The 13,716-nt window shown below is 42.5% G+C and overlaps 1 protein-coding gene across 3 annotated transcripts in view; it reads right to left on the reverse strand.

Annotated features, from left to right (window-relative positions):
- The window catches only part of RAB3B (RAB3B, member RAS oncogene family), a 55,842-nt gene that overhangs the window by 30,413 nt on the left and 11,713 nt on the right, over positions 1-13,716 (reverse strand). The window lies entirely within an intron of this gene.

A 13,716-nucleotide genomic window follows, 5' to 3' on the forward strand; every position in this document is an offset into this window, starting at 1 on the left:
TCTGGCTGCTGTCAAATTTTCAAGGTACGCCAAGCTGGAAGGCACCTGCCTACAATACCAACTACTTTTAACATCATTTCTGTTGGTCAGGAGCCTCCGTGGGGAAGCCACAGCGAAGAGGTGGCGAGCAGCCCCTGCCCCAGCCGCTGCTGGAGGTGAATCCCCGCAGGGGGGACCAGCGCCCAGGGCCAGGACCAGCTGCCTGCATTGGCCCTACAGCCATCCCTCTTGCCTTCCTGAAGAAGCTGGGCAGGCAGCCCCTTGCAGATTTGCAGTTGGTTTTTAACCCCATAGTCTAGCTGCTGAATTGGTATCAGGTGCAGGATTGCATGCCGACAGCACCTTCACGGGATGTGGAGAGCTGAGCCACCCTACAGGCCTCTCCGCAGTCCCTACAGTCCTCAGCCTCACTACCACAACTGCTGACAAAACCAGCTGCCATGGACTGCTTGAAGCTGACTGGGAAGCAGACTCACGGCCCATTTTTGCATTAAATCCATTTCAGTTATATTAATTTCCCTGTCCTAACTTGATTTCAAGTGGCAGAAAACCTTTGCTTGCCTCTCCACTCTCCTTACTAGAAGCCTCAATTTGCACTCACCTAGCGGACTTGTTTTTTTCTCAGCTGATCACTGTCATATGCCTTACTAAATGTGTCAAGCAAACAGTATTAGAAGAGATTCATAAATGCTAAACCTCTAAGAAGCTTAGGAATGAGAAACATAATCGAGTGTCACTGCCTGAGGCAGAAGAGTTGTTCAGGAATCCTGATAAGGACCAATTCAGCACAGATGCATTTTTATGCTGGTTAACCACAAACAAGCAGCTTCGGGAAGGAGAAAGCCTTCTTCTCTGCCTCTGTGCTCAATCACCAAGGGCTGGAGAAATTGCCGTGCCATCTCAAAGCAGCAGCTGGAGTCCTTCAGCACCTGGTCCTGAACTGTGCAAGCTTCTGATCAAACCAGAGACCAGATGTTTCAGCACAGACACAAAATGGCAGTGAAGTACAATTATGTAAAACCTCACCAACGGGGGAAGCATTTTCCTACCTTGGCAGCCAATCCTTAATAAACCAGCTGGTGGTGAACCTCCTTTTCGTGTGGAATCAAAATGCTGGAACTTCTCCTCCTCCTTTTTCCTGTGTGTGTGCTGTGAAGGACCATTCCCTTCACAGGTCTGTGCCTTGCTAAGACTGTATACTGGGACTGTAAGATGCCCCCTGACCATTCGTGGTTAGAAGTCTTGGAAACCCTCTATCATTAGGTACATCAAGCAAGTTCTCATTTACCAGTTGCTGATCATTTTCAGTCAAATTACCTACCATCACAACCCACCTCTTCCTTTCTATGGCAACCAAGGAGTTTTGGCAGAAGAAGGACTGTAAATTGATGGGGATTGGTCCCCTCCCAGCCGGAGCCTTCAGTGGGAGACAGGGAACACCCAACTTCATCAAAGAGGCTCACTCGTCCCCCCCACACCTGCCCTGGCAGCAGCTCCAGATCCCAGGGCTGCTGCTCATCTGTGTTTCTGTTCACAGGGTGCTGTGCACAGGCTTCAGGAGCCAGAGCCTCTTCCCTTGCACTCTTCTCACCTTGAAAGCAGAAGTACATTTTGCACCACGTAGCTAGTCAGCCCCTATTGATTACTTTCCTGCTGAGCTCCTAGTGGCCACCTGCAGGTAAATCTAGCCTGTATTTAATCCCTAAATTTGAAGTTAGGTTTCTTGTTTATTTTCGTAATGGCTATGACTGCAATTTTTCTGACACAGGTACATGCAATGCCACCAATCCGTAAAGTGGCTTCCCATAACAATCTGCCAAAAGGTCTTCTCCCAGCAGCAGAAAGCACCTGAACACAGCGCTACAGATGACCCGGTGGAGGCATTCACGTTGCTGCCCCAATCTAGTTAACCAGCAATCACGTTACCTTGCTCCTTCAGTACCTCTGGGTTCATCTCAATTCACTTTGGTCTCTCTGAACTTGACACTTCTTCATCTGCTGCTGTAAGATGCTCTCCAAAACAGAGTCTGATTTTGCTGGACATCTTCTAACTCCTCTTTCACCAGTGGAAGCATACCTTCAGTCAAAGCACATCTCTAGACTCAGCGTGATCACTGCAGCACTTTTAATGAACAATTAAACACAGACTTCCAGTGAACTGTCTGAACAGAGTTGGGATAAAGTATGCAACAAGTCTGTGAGTTATCTGTCACTCTGAACTGCCACATTCATTACTGCCAAAACAAGCACCACATAAATGAGTTATGCACTGATAACTAATAACGAATGACTTCTTCGTGGTTTCTTTTCCCTTTTGTCACCTTTTGCATTCTTCTCACTATATCTACAGAAAGTTTCAACAGCATCATCAAACCAATATGAACACAGAATCTACAGGCATTTAACTTCAAGAACAGTACTGCTAATTGCTTTCAAGAAGTTAAATGTTGCACGTTATCAAAATAATTCTCAAGACATATTGATATTCATGACTCCTCCTTACTTTCAAAATTAATTTATCTCCCATACGCAGTCAAGGAAAATCTCCAACAGGTCCCAAGTTTCTGTTCACAGAACAACATACTTTGCAATGCTGCTTTAAAGGAGGAATCCTGTGAGGAATCCTGCAAAATTAGAGCTGGAAAACTGAATTGTATCACAAGTTGATAAAGCAGAAAGCATGCTAATATTCATTTTAGTCACTTCGAAACAATTTTGTTTAAATCTGCTGAAGGCAAATTTCAGTGTAAAGTATGAAAGCTCAAGATCATCTCGTTACTACGATGAATGCCTGTTACAGCTCCAGTTGGGACTATTGCCTTCATTTATAAAAACACAATTTCTGTTCCAACAACAGAATTAGCATAAGTGCCCTTACAGTCTCGCTCCTAAGATCTGTCAACTATATCTTCTTTCTTATTTCAATCTGAGATTGACGTCAGCAGCATTCACAACCTTTTGAGAACTCATTCTCCAGTTTCTACTTAATTTGATGTCTCAGAACATTTATGACTCACAAAACTTGGTGCTTAAAGCTTCGGGGCACAAAAATGGAAAAAAATCCAAAGGGAAAAAAGATTGCATTTAATATAGTAAAATAATAGTAAAGAGAGCCAGAGAAAATATAGTCAGGTGCTATTTTTAGCAAGGGCTGTGCTGTAAGATAAAGAAGTGCAATTTTCCCTTTCATTACTCAATAAAACAAAGAAAAACAATTTTCTTTTCCATTCATTACTCAGTGAATGAAGAGGTCAGTCATAAAAGCAATGTTAAACGCAGACGATTTCTGCAGCAACCTGCAGTAGCTGGGCGATACTTTGGTACCATCACAGAAACAGAGAATCAAGGCTCTCAGCAGAGAGCGTGCATCTGGCCCCAGGAGAAAGCGCCTCGGCAGTCAGAAGTCACTGCTGGAAACAGCTCCAAATTGCAAGTATGAATTCAAAGTGCAATCTGTGCTGTGCAGAAGTGCAAAACTTGAGATTTCTAAGGAATAAGAGGTAGGAGATAATCACCGATGATGTGTCTCCAACACGTTTCATTCTTGCAGCCCCCTGCCCTTTTCTCTGCAGACAGACAGGCACTCTGCATCCTCAGGATGAAGGGAAGACCATGCTGATGGGGAGATGCATTCTCCTCACAGGGAGAACATGTTCTCTCCCATGGTGGTCCCTAGTTCCAAAGCTACATCTGTGCAAGTTCACCTCTGGTGAAAACTGAACTACCCCTCCTTTTCTGAAAGGAGAACGCCAGTTATACAAATCCCTCAAGTCTTGACACAATAAAATTAACCTTCTTATTGTTATTAATCAAGAATTTAATAAATAAGATCTTAAAATTTACATGTCTTGGGAATCTCTTCATTTAAAAAATGGAGATCCAGTGAGTCATAACTCTGAAAAAGTCACTCAGCATCTCCCTTTGAGGGACTATTTTGAACAAATGCTTTATTGAGCAGACAGATTTTAGTGGAACACACATGACTCACCTGTGGTATGAAGGCAATTAAATCTATATCAAATTTCTTCTATCTATAAAATAAGTAGATAAATTAGAAGTGAAAATCCCCTGCTTCTCATATTTCCCAGTAACAGTCCCAGAGCAGTTAGCAAATATGATAGCCTGGATTTATTCTCAATTTCCTGCACGAAAAAATATTAAAAAAGAAATCAATGCTGCAATGCTTCTTGGACATGCAGACTACAGTTTAAAAAAAAAACACCAAGAAGGCCACATTGCATGGATTCTGACATTATAACCAACAAATCAAATACTACCTCTTTTCCCTTAGGTCATAAAGAGATGTTCTTTTAAAGAAAAAAAGAAAACCAATCCACACACTGCTTCTTTTAATCAGCGAGCCGACTGCACTGACTCTCTCACCGTTACAGGATAACATAATATTGTACATTTGGAGGGCATGTTTTCAGCCAGGAGGAAGCGCTGCCATTCCAGGAACTTTGAAACTCTGAAGATCTCAGTAGGAGTAAAAGAGGTGCAAAGGTTTGGTACTTTCAATCAATCAGAGTGTATAAACATCTTGTATGAAGTCAGTGGAAAATAAAGTTCCCTGTTCTGGTTAAGCACCCAAACTTTGTAAATGGTATGAGAGGTGCCCACCTCGCCATCGCTCAGCAGCTTCAGGTTTTGACATGACACTGGAGCACCTGCACCTCCCCACGTCCTCGCCACACAGAGGGTACCTACAGCCCCCGAGCGACTCCGAGCTGACAGCACAGTGGTGGGGGTGCTGTTGGGGCTAAGTTAGAGCCGGGTTCTGCCAGTCCCACTGCTTCGGTGGAAATTACCCATCACAATAGCAAACGTCTGGGACACCAAGACTATTTCTGCACTTAGGTGAAAAATTATTCAAATTAGTTTTGCCACCCACAACAGCATGGACGGGTTCTGTTGGATTTATTCCCTTTAGATTTCATGCAGTCTCTTGATAGATTAATGACGTAGTTCCCATACACATTTAGATTAGACTTTTAGTAGAAGATTTGAAATAATTTTATCAGTCTCCGAGGCCTCAGAATGATGGCCACAGCTTTGAATGTGATAACGTTGAATAGGGAGAATGCTGTATATGTACTTCAGAACAGCAGCAAGTGCATCACAGGGGCAGACCTTTACGCAGATTCTTCCTTTTCCCCCTAAATAAATTGTTAGCCAGCACAAGGGAGGTGGGGGGAATAAAAGATTAATTTTACACTTCCAAATCCTGAAGCTTCAGGGAAGACTAAGCAGTCCTCACAAATTTACCTCATTTAATATCTTTGCAGTAGTGACTTTCCCTGCATGCTATTTTCAAGATGATGGGTATTCCTGTAAAAAAAGAGACGCATTTTAGCTAAGGGTTAGGAGCCTTAAACAGGCGTAGATTTTTAGCTGTCACATAATTATAGCACAACAGTTGGGAAGTTCAGTATAGAAACACCGTTCATCTAGGGCACCAAGTTCCTATTATCAGCCAACCCAATCAAGTCCCTTCTGTGCTTTACACCACATTTCACAGTTAGTTAAGCAACCTAGGAAGCAGCTTTGGTCAGGAAGGGTGTACAAAAACAGGCTGAAGAGCTCTGCCAAATGCCTGGTTCCTCATCCCTGGAAGCACTCAGCCCAGACAACCACCACCTCATAGGAAGGCCGGGATCCACAGGGGTTTTGTGCTGCCACAGAAATGTTGAGGTGCAGTTTCATCCCTGCAGAGCCCACTCCTCCTGAATTTTCTGCTCTGGGCCACTCCTCACTCCTTGCAAGGCAGCACTTACAGGCGCTGCTTCTCTGGTGCTTTCCACTGCAATTAACAGGGGAAATTTAATTTATTACAAAGGTGTTGGCTTTCTATTGGTGTTTTGTTTGTTTGTTTTTTCTCCATTTGTTACTTCTATTAATTAGAAATCCTAATACAAATTTAAAAATAACAGACAGTCCTGCTTTCGCTCCACTCCCATTTTGTGCCAGTTTTCACCCCATTCACTTGCCAGGCTCAGGGCAGGCCAGGACCGTGCAGTGGGGTCATGTACATGAGCCCTCTCTTCCCAGAGCCCGCGCTGCCTCCAGAAGATGAAGGTGGCACAGCTGTGTCCATGTGAAGCTGGGCATAAGCTAAATTAGGCTTGCTGCAAGCCCCCTGCTGTACCAAGCACAATCTTCTTGGGTTTCAGACAAAGCATCTCCCCTCTGTTTTACTGCACTGCTGCCCAGCTGAAGGCTCCAGGCTGGGCTACTGCAACATTAAACCCTACGGATGACCCAAGCCTGTCCTGCAGATCCTCCAAGTTTCCATCAGTGTAAGAGATCAGCATCACATCTAAAAACCTTCCTTGGTTTTCTTCCTGTTTTTCTGTTAACTGTAAGCTTGGTGTCTTTGGGACTGTAGGCAGGAGAAAAGAAGGCTGTAAATCCAAACACTTGATGGCATTTCAGTTTCTGAACCTTAAATTGTACTTAAGTTCCTCTGTCTGATGGCTGCACACAGCCAGAACTCGCTCCCTGACAATCATAAACAAATTCCCACAGTTCTTGCAAGCAGCGATTTCTGAAATAACACATTCCCAGCGATGTGTGACACAAGCCTTCAGCCTTGGGCATCTTAAAAATAACATGGAAATCAGCCAGAGACATAGCAGGGCTGGAACCCGCACTTAGCATTCGTCCCGTTACCAACTGGAACGGGCCCTGCCACGCTGTGCTGCACTGGGGGGGCATTTTGCAGGGCAAAATTAAAGCAATCCTGCCAATTTCACAAGCCAGCCAGGATTGGGTGAGGGTAGAAAAAAGCATGAGGTCCATCACTCCACTCTGACATGGGAGAGACTTACAAGGCAAACCTCTGCCAGTCCTGCCTGGCTCTAAGTTTCCAGCACTGTTACTCCACGCAACCAGATGATGCACCAGCATGCTATCTTATATCAAAATAGCTCTTCTCTAAAAAGAAAATGCATAAATCAACTTTTTCTTTTCCCCAGTTCTTCTACACTCTTATGGACAACTCAATTCTTTCCAGTTCTGTTACAGCTGTACTCTGCCACATCTCTCCTTCCAGTTAATGTACAGGTGTTTCCACAGGTGCTATCTGATTTCACCTGGAAAAAGCCAGGGGGAGTAACACAGAGCCAAGTGAAACTACAGGAGAAGCGGCTCAGCCTCACAGAAACTTGTACAGCACGAGGCTAAAATGCACAGCAAGGATGCCAGTTAGCATTTGGTGGTGATTACAATAATCCAGTAATGCAGAAGAGTTTTAGAACTAAAAACTAAAAAAATCAAATCCCAAACACATTTGATGGGAGTTATTTCTCTTTCTTGCCTCTTAAAAGACCACCAAAACAAGCAGATACAGGACTTTCCACAGCCTCACAGAGCTCCTTGCATCAGCCCACTGCAGTTCATCACTCGGAGCACTTCTTTTCGGAGCTGGGCAGGGCTCCGTGCACCGCGGGCACTCTGCGGAGCCCAATGCTGTTACCATGGCACTCGGGCACCCAGCAACTTCAGAAAAGCCTCAGCGTTATCGCCACTCTATGGACCAACGGGCAGCAGGCAGCAGCTGGGTCTCTGAACAAGCCATGCAAAAGCAAAAGCAGCATTAGGGTGAACAAGCTGCCTGGTAAGCATCCTCTGCGCAGATCCTCTGCACGGTCTCTTTTATTTCAGCACTCTGCCTACAGGAAAAGCAGAGGCAGCATCACATGTGCATGCCCACATCTGCACACACTGCTCTCCCTCTATGGCTTTGCCCTCCAGCACTGATACAGAGCAGCCAGCCAGCAGTCTGGCTGAGAGAACACCACCCTGATTCTTCTTTAAGTGATACTCAAAGCCCAGTCGCTTGAGCCTTACACCCCATGAAGTTATGGAGTTACCCCTACACCCAGCAGGCTGGTGAACCTCTGCACATGCTGTGGTTACACTGCAGCACAACTGAACTGCAAAAACCAAGTAAGAGTCATGCTGGGGACCTGTTTGCTAAAAGAAAAACAACAACGGATGATTTTATGTAGTGGAGAGGGAATAATGTCACCACTTCCCTTGCACCAGAAGGATCATCACTCATTTCCCTTTCCAACAAAGGAAAGGATGCTGCAGGGGTACTTGTACAACCCTCTCTCCCCATGACTGAAAGTAGCCCTTGTTTTAGGAACACAGGAGTACAGAAAAACAGTGGTCAATATCTGAAAGCTTACTTCATGCTGTTTAGTGAGACGGAATGATCTCAAATAGCTAGACAACAGAAAATAAGTGAAAAAAAAATAATTCCCACTGTTAAACTTCAAGGTACTCCCAACTGTACTTCAGGGTACAACCTCTCGCATCCCAAAACCAGTTGCTGTGGCCCTGGTTTTTGTCTCTAACTTCAGCCCTTCAGCCTACCCGTAGGTGTTGCATGAACACGACGCTGTACTGCAGACAACACAATGCGCAAGAGTTAGAAATGAGACTCAGCTCAATAATTGCATTTTCTCACTTGACCAAAAACACATGCCACGGGTTAAGGATGTGCTCACTTGACACAAATACTATGAGCAGCCATAAATTTCACACGCTGTACTATCTTGTAACTGATCAGAGGATAACCAAGCGTATCTAAATATAGAATGTAGGCATAATGTAGAAGATAAAACTATGAAATAAAATCATAGCAACAGTGATTCTGACCAGACAGGGACAACAGGAAAACATTTGGAGGCACATGACTCTCAGTCCCTACATAAAATGACAGCCAGAAAGCACCAAAGTATCTGTTCTGCTTTCTGCTGTAAAAAGCATGACACGCAAAAGGTCAGGACGCCAGCAACTACATCAGTGGAAGATTTTCCCTTGAAATTTCCCAAGAAAAGCTTTTTCCCTGCTGGGCAACTAGTTAACATGGGCAATTTTTTTCTAGGAAAGGGCTAGCCCTTGGAACCATCAGTAGTTGGTAGGACACGGTGCCTCTGAATGAAGTGTTGTAACTCGTTCCATTTTCCTGAACTGCACCAAACACAGGCAAACACTCTGTACTCATGGTAATTCTGCGAAGATGTAGCACAAAGATATTACACCTTGCAATGAGATCAAATCCAGTGCCGTAAACTGGAATAAATCCAGTGATATGGTGAAGGGTGAAGTTGAATTTGGCCTTCACGTTAACGCAGAGTTATAATGAGATAACAATGGGATTGAGGTGATTAACTATAAACAGAAATAAACCTTCTGTGCCAACTGTTTAACTGCAAACACAGGAACGCCCTGCTTAGGGCAAGCTTAGGCTGTTAAACAAATTCAAACCCCCCAATAAAATCAGCAGAAATACATTTGAGTGGAATAACCAACCATCTGGGTTATTCTTATTTGTAGGGTTTTCTCTCTCTCCCTTTTATCACTCTTTGGAGTCTAATCCCAAAGAACATTCAGAGTGGCACGAGCACCAAGTTGTTCCCAGAGCAGGAGCATTACCACTTGAGATATAAGCAAAATGTTGGCTTGAATTACAGACAGTTCTGTATCCCTCCTCTGGTCAGATGTTATGCACTGTGATTTAACGTCAGAAGTGGTGCTTCATGCCCACTCAGCCCTGATGATTTTCACTCCTGGGACCCATTAAGTCCTCAGGGCTGCAGAAGAGACGTGCTCCTTGCAAGGATCAACCTTGTCTGTTCACCATCACAACTTTGGCCATTTTAGTTCTTTGTCTAAAGAGCGAAGCAGAGAGAGGATCTCACACCAGCTGTGAACCTACTGAGCCGAATCAGACCCATTAGGTCTTCAGAGACATTCATCACTACTGCATCTGTACTCGGAGCTACAGAACTCCTAGCTCTTTTTTTAGAAACAGGTTTTGTGCAAGCATTCAAGTTTGTAGTCAGTGCTTACAAGGAACTTATGAAAAACAGGATGGGAATAGGATGCCAGGGGAATAGATGATTCTCTCATCTGAAATGCATGATTAGCTTCTGGTTAAGTGTGCAATTAACATTAAAAGTTTACAATCAAGTATGATGGCATTCTAAATTTACCTCTGTTAAATTAAAAAAAAAAAAAAAAATGAATACAGTTACCAGTGTTACTTCTTTGAATCCCTTCCCCGTGAGGTGCCCTGCTCAGTAACATCCTGTCTTCCAGGCAAAAACTGACACAAAAAGCTTTTTAAAACACTGCATGTTTGCCTTGGAGATGGCTACACAGCTTGGGTTTTATTTTGGCTTACACTTTTTTGAGTTGTAATGCTAACTGCCACTCAGCATAATTAGCAGTTGTCATATTTCTGTTGGTAAAAATCCTTCCCACAAAAACAGAGCGATGATGCTTTGTACCCTCCTCCCAGCTGTGCCCAGAAGCTGTAGCACGCGTGTTTCCAACATCCACCAGAGCTCATCTCAGACCCCTACGGATTGCAGCAGTTAAGCAACAGAAACATTTTTGTTAATGGGAAAGAAAAAAGCTGTATTCACCCTAGTAGTTTAAATCTGTTAAGCAACATCTTAAAAAGAAATCGTACTGCAGTCTAAATATGTTGTCTCCATCTGAATATCACATCCTTTTTGCCTTTTAATCTGAAGTTAAATTTAACCTCTCACTGACTTAAAAAGGGGACGGGAAGTAGTTTGAACTGCAATATCATTTGCCAAAGCCTGTACTTAGTGATGTTTGTTATTAACCACATATATATTTATAGCAGTGCAACAAAAATTAAGACATGTAGGGTGTAAAAGAATAAGGAAGAGTAAAGAAATTCCTTGTACAAACTGTGTATTGTAAGTGTTGTGGTGTGCAGTATTCTGGGCTCAACACTGCCACTGATTTTCCATCAGTAAATTTGCGATATGATCCAAAGAACCCATGGGATTAATCTATACTGGGCCAGCAAGAAGGACAGACTTTGTCCCTCAGCATTTAACCTCAGAGCATGCTGTAGCACAACGTTGCTCTAGAGTTCTGCTGTTATTACTTACCACCAATAGACACTGAAATGCACAGAAGAAAAAAAAATTGATCTTTCATTGTTCTCAGCTGAAACCAAAATCACTTTTATTCATTCACCCTGCTTCCACTTGGATCTGGCCAGAGTGGCCTTGCCTAGCTGCTAGGCAACCTGAGCACCGCATTTAGTAATAACCGAACGCATTTGCTAAGAATATAATAATACTACCTTTGAGATTTATTTATAATAAAAACCATACTTAACTGATAATATTATAGCTTTCCTTTCTGATCACTAGGTAGTAACTCTGAGAAAACAGAACTGTTGGTCAAGGAAGTACTTGCATGTATGCCCTGCATACAGAGAGAGCAAACGAAGCAGCCCCATATAAATATACCATGAGGGAGATGTTTTATATGGAAGTATTATTACAGATGACAGTGCTATAAAAAAAATTCTAATCCAAAAATTCTATTTATGCAGATACCAGAATATCTGCATAATATTAATATATTTACATTAAAATGTTTTAAATTAGAAGGGATAATTATCCAACCTCATCCAACTACAATGTGAACTTTCTCAGTAAAGGTCATTTATCCCATTTACGTAAAATCACCATTTCAAAACAAGACAGAAGACTTGGAATTAAAACACAACCAACTGATCTTTGAGTTCTTTTTTAAAGAAAATAAAAGGACAAAACATTATTTTGAATAATCCCTCTCAGGACCATTTTTTCACCATTTTGTTCTCTAGCAGCAGAGCTATCATTCTACCTTAAAACCACCACCAATATCTTTGATTGGTGCCATCACTCCCACTGCCCAACCCAAGAGACAGAGAGCTTCCTTTCAAGTCTCTTCAACTGAGCAGATGATTTCCTGGACTGCTCAGTCACTAGCACAACTGAGAGAAACCTGATTAAAATATCAATTTGGGTGATTGAGGTATTAATGTCAACAGAGCCAAAGGCCTGCTGATTACATCAAAATTAAACAGAGCAGCACCCTTCTTTGATCTTGACAGCCGGCAGCTTGGCACTTGAAGCACTATGAGGTTCTCCTACCTTTAAGAAATCCCAGGAGCTCTACTTGGTTGGCACTATGCCCAAATATTCTGCTTTTCTGACCAACACAAAAAGGCAAAAGTAAGTCAATGTAGAAAGCCCCAACGATCACTGATCTTCCTTGATCGCAGCACGCCAGACATGGTTACTTCCCCTCTCTTGAGATTTATGTGACATAAACCAAGGTTATATGTGCACAGCTCAAGCACCTCCAGCCTGCTCCAGCTGCATACGCTTAACAGAGCCCTGCGAGCACCCACAGATAGAAAGAGAGGCAGCTCCACGGAGCAGGGAGCGCTGAGGTTTTCTAGAAGTACTCCTCTCTGGGCTTTACACAGAAGTTTGAAGTGGCTAATTTAAACACTGCAACTTCTCCCTCCAGTAGTTCCACATTAAGCCTGGTTCAGTCAAGGCTTAAAATCAAGCTTAGCAGGTCGTAAGTTTAAAAAGTCAACACAATTGGAAAGTTGCAAATAAAAGCAGAGCGCTAAATTGCAGGGTCCCACGCTCACAGAAACTCAACAGCAGCTGTAAATCATTTTATAAAGGAATCAGAAAGCAGATCGATGAGAAATCTCCTCCTTCCTACACACAGAAACAGTTCTGGGATACTGTTGGCCCTCACTGCTGCTTGTAACCTGAAGAATACACGGATATTACGGATATTAGTCTCAGGACAGGCAGGAAGTAAGCAAGCTCAGACACTGTGCTTTTTTTAAAGCAGTACACACAAAGTTGATGGTTAAGGTCCTTAAATCATGACTCACATCAGGGATCCATGCAAGGGACACAGAAATAGAGAAGGAAAGAGCACAAGTCACTCTGGAAACTGTCAAGCATTTACATAAATCTTTCATTGAAAGGAAATTTTAAATCAACAATATTGTTGATTAACTCCAGTATTACAGCTCCTACAGTTAGCACACGCTGAGGAATCTGCCTGGCATCTCTTTTTGTAAGAAGTTGAAGGTTATTAAAGCCTTTTTTCCTGAAATCTTCAAACATTTATTTAAAATTCCTGCTTAATTCATTTTAATGCTGGTATCTTTGAAATATATATATATATATATATATATATATATATATATATATATATATAATCATTAACAGTTCTTACTTCTTGCTTTTACACTATTTATTAGAGAATTTCGTGTTCTGAGACCAAGAAAATCAAATGCAGGATTGGAAGTGTTCGTTAATTACTTAGTGGGCCTGACCTCCAAATATTCTCATTACACAACCCCTAAATGAAATCAAGCAGGTCCATGCCAGGTTATCTGCATTAGTTTCAATGTCAGAATTCAGCAACACGGGGAGGATATTTTATTATATGGTTGCTGCAACAAAAACACAGCAACACAGAAATAAAATGAATCATACCACTGCAGTAAACAATAATAGAGTTCCTCATTTTAGATTCTTCCTCTGGATTCAAAAAATAGTCACAATAAAAAATGTGATTACTATGATACTAGGTTTAGATGCAATAACCTGAGATTAATTATAAATCAAGTGTATATAAATCAATTAGAACACTAAGGTCTTAGCTGGGACAGGGTTTTGGTAGAAATGTGACACAGTTTCAACTAATCTTTAATTCTGAACTTTAAGCTTAACTTGTGGGAGAAACCTCTAAACAGACAGCTGTTTCATGTTAGTGAGCTACCTCCTGGAGATAGTTATAAGAATAACAATTAAGAGAATGACAGCGTGATCTCTTATTTGAGATCTTTTCTTT

The sequence above is a fragment of the Anas platyrhynchos genome, chromosome 8, assembly GCF_047663525.1.
Source record: "Anas platyrhynchos isolate ZD024472 breed Pekin duck chromosome 8, IASCAAS_PekinDuck_T2T, whole genome shotgun sequence".
Lineage (NCBI taxonomy): Eukaryota > Metazoa > Chordata > Aves > Anseriformes > Anatidae > Anas > Anas platyrhynchos.